General features: G+C 44.6%; 1 long non-coding RNA gene across 1 annotated transcript in view; it reads right to left on the bottom strand.

Annotated features, from left to right (window-relative positions):
* The window catches only part of LOC109384619 (uncharacterized), a 122,280-nt gene that overhangs the window by 3,710 nt on the left and 108,594 nt on the right, over nt 1-9,976 (bottom strand). The window contains exon 5 of the long non-coding RNA XR_002124441.1: nt 3,442-3,501. This is a non-coding gene — a long non-coding RNA (uncharacterized LOC109384619). The remainder of the gene's footprint in view (nt 1-3,441; nt 3,502-9,976) is intronic.

Genomic DNA, 9,976 nt, shown 5'->3' with positions numbered 1-9,976 from the left:
AGCGTGAGTGGCCAGCAGCCGCAGTGAGCGGCTGTCCAGAAGCCGGCGACTGATCTGCCTCACCCGGGAAGAGCGTAATGATGGTGCCAACTTGGGCCAGTGAGGCGACGTCCTCAACTAGACTGAAGAACAAAACGACAGCAACTTGTCTGTTCCCCTTCCCCCAGTTCCCCAGCACTATTCCCATCCCCTAACTCCCCAATAAAAATCTCTTTTAAAAAAACAAACGTATTGTTTGTTGTCTTCGTATTTTTTTATTCACACTTTTAAAAGTTTAAGTGCTTCACTACCTCATGTGACTTCTCATACTTTTCACGATCAATCTAGGCGACTTGATAAAAGCTTGAGCTATTTTCACTTCAGTTCCCCCTCTTGGAAAATGAATAAAGGAAATGGACAGTAAAATTGGACGAGTATGAAATATGTTTACAAATACATGTTGCTTATTTTGTCTGGGGTTATGACACTCAAACACAATATTTTATGTTCCCAAATACTGTTCAGATTTTCTGCCATAATTTGTCCCCTGAAACCATTAAAAACATCCCTTTCTGTTCTGCCATTCTCTGAAGCCGGTACAATCTTGTCCTATGATACTTAGCTTATTTTTTTGAAATGGAGGGAAAAAGAGACAAATTGTGATGAAGGGGAGCCAAGGCAGGGATACAGGTTGAGCTCCCTCTCCTGTATTCTCCCAAAATTGTTGGTTAAAGGGATTAACATACACATTCCAGTGTTTTTCTCCTGGTTTTCAGGCATGTCCCGTGTACTAGGAGTAAACAAGGACAGAAAGCCAAGGTATGCTGTCTCATTTACTGCACATAAAACCTTAGAAATATTCCTCGAAGACAGGTGAATATTAGTTTGGTTTTGTTTAAAAGAACCATTTTTGCACATTACAATCTTTAAAATGTGTTGTATGCACTGAGTATTCTTAGATGTGCATAATTATGTTTCCTTTATAAACTTGCCTCTGAAATCAATGAGAATTTTGCTCAAATAAGCACTGCACAGAAGTCACTATGGTATTCTAATTAAGGCTTCCAAATAAACAAACAACAGCGTTTAGATTCTTGGTTTTTTTTCCAGCACTAGACTTATATAACTAGTGAACCAAGTGTATCTCTCATATAACAAACCAAGCTGCACACCTTCGCGGTTTAAAACTTAAGTTCTTAACTCTCTTGGAAAAGTGAACTATCAATTCTGAAAGTTTGAAATGGATCCCGGCTTGTTGGGTGCTTTACTAAACGATCATTTTGTAGCCCCAGTAAGAACACGTGAAAGGAAGGAATCAAATTTCATCACGACACCCTTTTACCCCCCCTTTTACCCCCGTTGGATATCAGCTCCTTGAATGGGTGATATGGTATGAATTTGTTTCAGTTCATTAAACGTTGAGCTGGAAATTGTAAAAATGCTTGGGGAGCTTAGGTGAGTGATTTCAGTGCATCCCAATATATATGCTTACCTGTGTACTATGAAAGTTTAAGGTCCTGAAAAAGGGCAGTTAGGATAGGCTTCGGGGACAGAAAAATAATGCAACACTGCATTTGGGCCAGCAGGCGTCTATCTGCAGCCCATGACACTGACCAAAAAGATAAGGTGGTATGGACGACCCCTCCCCTCCTCCATTATGATAATTCTGTAGACCGGGTAAGGACATTAATTCTGAGATCAGACCATCGAAATAGGTATGTTTCTGAGAAATTGAATACGGGGGATCTAAACAAACGTGGGAATTAATGAAAAGTAAGTGTTACTTTTTTTGAAAATTATATTGAATATGCAAGATCTGACGGTACAGAAGAATCTATCTACTCCATTCAAAATGGTAAATACAATGATTCTTGGCTATTGGTGAAGAGAGACATGTCAAAGTTCAAACAGAAAGAAAGGTGAGGAGTGAATGGTGTGTGAGAAAATGGAAACAGGGTCTTAGCTACCAAATGAAGGCGCGAGTTTGCCCATAGGAAATATGTAAAGGCAAGTTTGAGGGGGTCTTAAGCATAAGCAACTTGTGCACACGACTACAGCAAATGGAGAGGAGGGCAAGAAAGCGTGTGCACCCACCATAGCATAAAACTACTGCAAGTTTATCAAAGTACAACTGACTCGTCGGTGATAAAGAGCACTCTGTAGGTTTTGAGGAGCATTAAAAAGAGAGAGAAACAGTCACAGGGATGTGAAGCACAGCATAGGGAACATAGTCAATAATGCTGTGACAACTATGTATAGGGATCAGATGGGTACTAGACTTATTGGGGGATCACCTCATTAAGTCATATAAATGTCTAATCACTATGCTGTACACCTGAAATTAATACAATACTGTATATCAAATGTAATTTAAAAAAATTTTTTTAAATCTATTTTTAAAAAAAGAGAAAAAAGAACATGTGGTAGAATACAATAGACTAGAAAATTCTATCACAATTCACATATAGGAAAGGTATTATTTGGGAAAACCATACATCCACATGTACAAATGTGGGCACGGGGTCCTAACGTAACACGGATTTCTTCCCTTGGGTTGCAACAAAAAGGTTTGGAAACCACCGATGTGTTGAATGCACCTCCAGTGCCCGCCTCCCTTAAGTTAATAATGCCATCAGTAACGCCACCAGCTACAAGAGTCGCTTCCGCAATCCCGGGAGAAAAACATGGCGAAACAGAAAACGACAGAGTATTTTAAAAAAAACAAAAAACAACAACTCTGTAAATGGTGTAACAGAAGTCAGGGCTGTCATCTCAACGCCAATCACGGTGCTTGGCACATAACAGGGCTCTTAAGAGTGTTCATCGAATGTTGTCGGTGGGTCTCAGTAACACCAACAGTTTTGTGACATGAAGTTAGTGCCTGGGCAGGGTGAACAGTTTGAAACTTCTTATTCCAAGTTACCACTGACCATCACCAAAAAAGGTGAGCACTGTGCTTTTCATGCCCTCCTCTCTAGTGTCACTATCCATAAGCCATTTCAGTAGCTATCTGGAAACTGAGCCATGTCCCCACATGATAAGGAACTATCTCTTCAAGAATTTTAAAGAAGCTTGTTTTGTTTCAGAATTGCAACTGATCTGACACTTATAAGGTCATCATGAATGAATGCTCAAAAACAAAGATGAATGGGAGGTCAAGTGCTCAGGGTGCTCAAAGGTTAAGAATTTTAAGTTTTTCAGGCCAGTGTCACAGGTCACACGAGACCCTGCCAGAACTCAACCAACGATGTTCACACCTGCTTTAGGAGCAAAGGGTTTGTTTTCGTTGGGTAGTTTTGGGTTGTGTGACTAGTTTGTTTGGGGCTCAGGTACATTTAAAAGAACTTAATGATAGCAAATACTTATATAGTATTTACTATGTGCCAGGTTCCTCTTCTGAGGACTTCACAAATATTAACTCATTTAACTAATGTATACCCAACCCCTCCTAATTTCGGTTACCTGTGCAGTGGTTTGCTCCATTCCATTAAAAGTACCTCTGGTTTCTTCCATTTGTTTCTCCTGCAAAAGATGAGGAAACTATTGTTAGTTAAGTAGTCACAAATCCACACGTTTTGTTATCATTGTTTCATATTCTTCTGAACTCAAGAATACCAAAAGGGCTTCATTAAACTCAATTGTTTCAGCTGCCAAACTTTCCTGAGTTCCTAAATAGAACCATTACGACACTATCGCTATATGTATAGGTAATACGAGATTTGGCAAACAAATACCTTATGGGTTCTAAAGAAATCGACATGCCATAGTAAAAGGTCAGATGCGTAAGGTAACAATTCTTAACTCTGAATCCCTCGGCACTTAATGTGCCTTTTCAAACTACCTCTGAAGTTCTTTTTTAGGTGGGCTGCACCTTTCCCCCACTGGGTGAAATAATTACTCTTCTAAAGATAGATGTAGCTATCTTTGGTGGATGTAGCTATTATAGATTTACTTAAAAATTATTTAAAAGATCATAGAAAATCAGCATCCAAAGAGAGGGTGTTGCCTAGGAAAGGTGGCTGCTCAGAGTCTCTCCACCAGGTGACAATGACCTCAGGGAATTCATGATCTGTCTCTAGGTTCTGTCTCTCAAACTCTGCTGGCTCCAAAATATTTCACAAAGGTTCCAGAAATAATCATATGTATCAAAACTCACTCATGCCAACAAGGTTCACAAGAGATGGTTATATAAAGCCATACTGTCCATGTATTCATTTACAAGGAAAAATGTAATCGTCAGACAGCCTGGGTACTTGCTCCATCCAGCCTGACAAATGTATTCATTTCGTTAACAAATACTTCCTGAAATCCCAGGTAGAGGCACCTTCTAGGCAGGTTAGAGATCAAGCCAAATCAACAGGAGACTGCTCAGTGAGCATATTAGAGCAATGACAAAATCGAGAGGCCATCGTCCTCTGACAACTCCCTCCAGACAGGTGTTCCATCTCCTCCACCATCATTTTCCTGGTCTGAGCTACCACTGTCCTTCTCCTTGACAAACACAAAACACTTCTAGCTGTTTCCCCAGCTTCTACTCTTTCTCTCTTCTAGTCTATGGTGTACAATGTGTCCAGAGCAAACCTTTAAAAATAAAAAACAGACCATGGCTCAAGCCCTACTGGAGCCCCTTGAATGCTCTGTAATCGTCTTATGAGAAATACCCGAAATCTGGCTCTCCAGCCCTGCATCGGCCCTGCTGACCTCTCCAGCCCTCTCCATGCACCACTCGCCTCGTCACCCTCACACTTGAGCCACTCCGGTGTCCTCTCACTCCCTTGAATGCACAAGATCCCTCAACACCTCAGAGATTTTGCACGCCTTGTTTCCTCAGCCCAGAAATGAATGCACACACGGTGCTCCCCCCTCCCAACACACACACACACACACACACAGCACACACATGCCCAGTAACCTGCAGATCCTAGCTCAACTGTCACATGACCCCAAGCCGAGGACAAAGCTCCCAGAGCGCCTTGATCTTCTCCGTTGTAGCACTTACACTGTTTATAATCCCCCATTTCTGTGACTGTTTAATCTACACCGATCTCTCACTAGGCTACGAGAAACTCCATGAGGTGGATGCGCATTCTGTTAACACGCTGCACGACAGAGGAATTCACGAGATATTGTAGTGAATGAGTGATGGCTTTGGGCTATTAGTAAGATTCTGTTGCATCCCTCCACCCAAACAGCAATAATGCTGCCAGTCAGACCACATGGCTTCCGAGTGAATGAATGTGCTCCCCCACCCCCTGGGGTGCCAGCGATTAGATGGGCACTGTCTCCATTCACTTCTGGAACATTTCTGTTTCCTAGACTTCCATGGTCAAAATAAATCTCAAGCTACTAAAAGGGAAACGGTGCAAAGTTCAAGACGCATTTGGGGAGCAACGCCGCCACGAGGACTTGTGGCAGTGGGTTACTAAGGAACGCTATAAACAAAAAGGAAAACATAAATCGTGGCCAAAGGAAGTCCTTGAAGAGACAACACTGGCAAACAAACACGCATGCACGCAGGTGTGAGCGTGCACATACCTCCAAAGCAGTAGTCCTCGGAGGACAGGGGATGCCGCCACACTCAGGGGCCGACAGCGAGAACGCGTGGCGATCCCTGACGAAGGCTCCATCTACTGCAGCTACTCCTGCCCCCCCAGGGCCCGGCTCTGCAGGCTTGGCGCACAGGAGACCTGGTGTATAGTGACCGCGCTCTTCTCCCGTTTGCCTTACAAATCAACGACTGGCATTTCCTAACTTACTACGCAGAATTGCTTGAATAATTCACAGCTGTGGTTAATATTTTAAAGATGTTCTCCTAACATTTCAGTCCCTTTATGTGACGAGGATGCGAACAAAACTGGTAAGAAAGAAGTCCCACAAGGCCCTTTGACTCTAAATTCGTTCAACAAACAGTATGTGCCTTGAAGAAGCCAGGCCATTGTTCTAGGTGCTAGGGACATGCACTCAACGAGGCAAAACCCTCTCTTCTCAAAGATGTGACATCTTTGAGATCTAGGAGAAGACAGACAATGAACATACATATTAAGCAAAATATAAACCATGTCAGGCATGTGTGTGGGAAGGGGTTACATTTTAAACAGGGCGGCCAACGGAAGCCTCACTAAGAAGCTGACATATGAGCAAAGACCTGAAGGACGTTTGGGGAAGAGTTACATAGGTATCTTGGGGAAGATAGTTCCAGCCTGAGGGGTCACCAAGTGCAAAGGCCCTGGGGCAGGAGTGTGGCCTGTCTGACCTGCGCCATGCAAGGGAGACCACAGGATGGGGGCGTGAGAGAGGAAGCAATGGGCTTCTTGGGGGCACTATAAGACCTTTGGCTTTTATTCCAAGAGCCATGGAACACAGCTGAGATGTTCTGGGCAGAGGCAAGCACGGTCTGGCTGCTGTGTTGAGAACAGACTGAAGGGAGGGCAAGGGAGAAAGAAGCAAGACCAGTTATAGGGTTACTGGAACAATCCAGGCAAGAGCTTACCGTGGCTTGGAGGACGGTGCTTCTAAAAAGTTGATGGGGGGCCAGCTGAGTGGCGCATTGGTTGAGAACTGGCTTGGGACACCAGAGGGCTCCGGTTCGGATCCCACATATAAGGGCCAGTGACACTGCCCTCTACAGCTAAGATGCTGAACAACAGCTCAACCTGGAGCTGGGCTGCTGTGAGTCGCCAGTGATGGCGTAGGCTGCAGCCCCTGCTGCAGAGGGTTGCCATGGGCTACTGTGTGTAGCCAGCAGCCCAAGTGAGCGGCCAGCAGCCGCTTTGAGCGGCCGTCCAGAAGCCGGCGACTGATCTGCCTCATGCTGGAAGAGCGCAATGATGGTGCCAACTTGGGCCAGTGAAGCAACGTCCTCCACAACTAGACTGAAGAACAAAATGACAGCAACTTGTCTGTTCCCATCCCCCAATTCCCCAATAGAAAAAAAAAATCTTTAAAAAGTTGATGGGCTCTTCACGGAATTGAGGGAAATGCCTTGGATTTAACTCTTGTCATTTAAATTGTTTTATCACTCAAAGGGTTTGTTTGTTTGCTTTAAATATTACTTTTATAAAAGAAAAATTAGTGGATTTTTATCTACTATAGAAGTAATACATGATCATCCCAGAGAGTGGAAAAGATCAAAACGGACAAAAAAAAAAATCTTTGCAGCTCATTATAAAAGAACTGCGCATAAAAGTACTTGCTGTGATGGTCACCGCTATATATTAGCAATTTTTGTGTAATTTGAAAATAAAAGGCTACCCTAGGGGAGGAGAAAGACCATTCCATACATGTTATCATGATGGTTAGCAACTCGACTGACCAAAACGTTTCCCACTTGAAGATCTAGTGACGTACAACAGGATAAACCCCAAACAGAGGTATTCTTCCAAAAGAAGGCTCAGGCCAGTGTGGTCTGACCCTGACATTTGTCAGCAGTGCCAATCTGAGTTTACCCAGGAGGAATGCTTGGCTCATCCGTAAAGGAAACCACACTTTTCTGCACAGACCTTTTCCCTTGAAAAACACACGGCGATAACATGATATCAAGTAAAAAAAAAAAAAAAAAAGGACACGATGGAAATCTAAAAAAATTTTAAATAAAGTCCCCTTTTCAATCTCTGCTCTGTTAATAAGGAAGAAAAAAAGTAGGAGGAGGTCCCTGCTTGGAACTGTCACCATGGAAACCGTTCCCTCCAGGGCAGGGAGGCACCTCAAGTCACAGAAAGCAGACCCCTGTCCTGCCATAAACACAACGTTGCTGATTAGTCAAACAAGATCAGGGGGCCTGGCCTCTGGCCGCAAACAAAATTCAACTCTGATTTTTGATATTTAACACCTAGGGCTCATGAGTCTTATTTGTTCAGCTTTTCTCGAAGTGTGCTCAGACAGGTAAGTCACCCATGTGAATCGGGTCCTGTCGACACCCACCAGAGCTGTGCTTTTCAAACTGCAGTGTGCATAGAACTCGCCCGGGGATCTTGTTACCGTGCAGTTTCTGGCTGGGGTTGGGGGCCTGAGGGTCTGCATACCTGGCAGGCTCTCCAGTGATGCTGACAGGGCTGGTCCTCGGACCACAATTTAAGTGTAATGGTAGAATGCTTATCATCCTCCACCCTCCTCCCCCCCACCCCAACCCCCGTGCGTACCATTGACAGAGACTGAAACAACTGCTTTTAACACATTGTTCTAGACTGAAAACGAGACTTTGCCCTCCGTCGTGTAGGCTAATAAAACCCCAGCCATCAGCAGTCTTTGCTGGGGCGTCCTGAGCGGCCTGATTAGATCTGAAACTTCTACTTGAGCAAACCGCATGAGGCTCTCTGTTTTTATTCTCCCTTCCCTTTACTCATCCCCTCCCCACGTAGACAGAAGTCCCTGCCAAGGACCACCGCTAATAGGTGAGCGCCTGGCTGCTGCGTAAGGTGAGTAATTCCACAACTACTGAACATTTTCCATCTCATCCTTTTTTTTTGCAAAGAGGCTAACCCGTAGACAACCGTGGCTTAGTGATAGGACAAGCCTTCCTTCTGGGCTAAATGCAAAGTATAGAATTTTTATCAGTGATTGTGTGTACGACCGGCTTATGTATCAATAATTAGCCCTGGAGACGCCCTCTCTAGGACCCGATCCCTCCCACTTTCAGGCAGAGGGGTCTCCTATTACAGAAATGGCCAAATCTCGCCTGCAGAATATAACCAATATTTTCTAATTACAAATAAGTCATTTGAAAATGCAACCTGAGCGCTATCACTTGCCTCTCCCCACCCTTAACTTCTGAGCTATTTTAGCTCATCCCAATTCATTTTTATTAACATTTCACAGGTGTGTATTTCTTTCTCCGTTTGCTTCTAAAGCATAAGGTAACCATGGTGAGATTGCAAATAAGTCACTGTTTCTCTAGCCCGTGTATCCTCAGCACACGTGTGAGAAAGGCCTGTTTTTTTGTTTCTCTATGGCCCTCAGATGACCAGAAGGGGATAGATAGGGTGATGGAAAGAGGATGACAGTAAGGAAGCAAAGGAGAGTCTGGACTGACACCCCTCACTGCTTCCTGCCCTCACCCTCGAGAATCCTGTAAAGCCAGAGGGAGGAAGCTGGCAGACAGCGGCCAGCAGACAAGAGGGGACAATGGCAGTAACTGCTCTGGAGATCTACAAGATCTAGGCGATCACAATCACCCCTTTGTAGACTCTGAAAAGGCCAGCCGGAGTTATCACTGGGTTATATTCAGGGCACAGACTATTAACCAAAATCTCCTAAGGAGGATAAACAAAGATACACGCAGCTTGGGGCAAGATTCAAAGCGGTGACACACCACCTACAGATACAAAGGCATGCGGCAGACAGCAGCCAGACTCTCGGTGTGGCTCCTTTGGCTGGAACCCAAAGGTAAAATAGAAACGGAGAGGGGCTTGGCATAGTATAAGGAAATACTTTCTAACAACCTACACTTCTCAGCCACACAATTATTGTTTTCTTGTTTTGTTTTGTTTGTTTGTTTGTTTGTTTTGCAGAGTCGTGAGCTCCCATCATGACTGAGGCAGCCTCACCCTGCCACCCGTCCGTACATGACAACTACGCTAGGTGCATGCCATTCCTCAAAGACAGTGTCACGACACCGCAACCCGAGCATTCTGTGCCTGGAATGCTTTGCGGCAAATGCTGTGCTGTCTCCCTCCTGCTGGGCAGGTGGAGAGCCTGCTCCTCACCCAAGTGGGTTCACACACCTCTCTCCCCTCTCCGCCCTGCACCGCCTCACTCTGCTGTGCACACTCTTAGGCTGTGAGGGCAGGCGCACGGGGTGCTTATCTGTGTGGCGTGCCGACCGGCATGCAATGGATGGAAAGTGAAGGAAGGAGAGGAAAGAAGTGAAGAGAGAGGCGATGATGCATGCCTAAGTTATCCTCTGTGATATATACTGTAGAAGGAATTCTGATACTGGGAAGTTAGTTTCAATGAACCTATTCGAGGTAGAAAGACATGAATTACCATGAGCTTCATTAAG

Source organism: Hipposideros armiger, unplaced genomic scaffold, assembly GCF_001890085.2.
Source record: "Hipposideros armiger isolate ML-2016 unplaced genomic scaffold, ASM189008v1 scaffold_97, whole genome shotgun sequence".
Classification (NCBI taxonomy): domain Eukaryota; kingdom Metazoa; phylum Chordata; class Mammalia; order Chiroptera; family Hipposideridae; genus Hipposideros; species Hipposideros armiger.
Note: the sequence above shows the minus strand (reverse complement) of the source record. Positions and strands in the feature narration are given on the sequence as shown.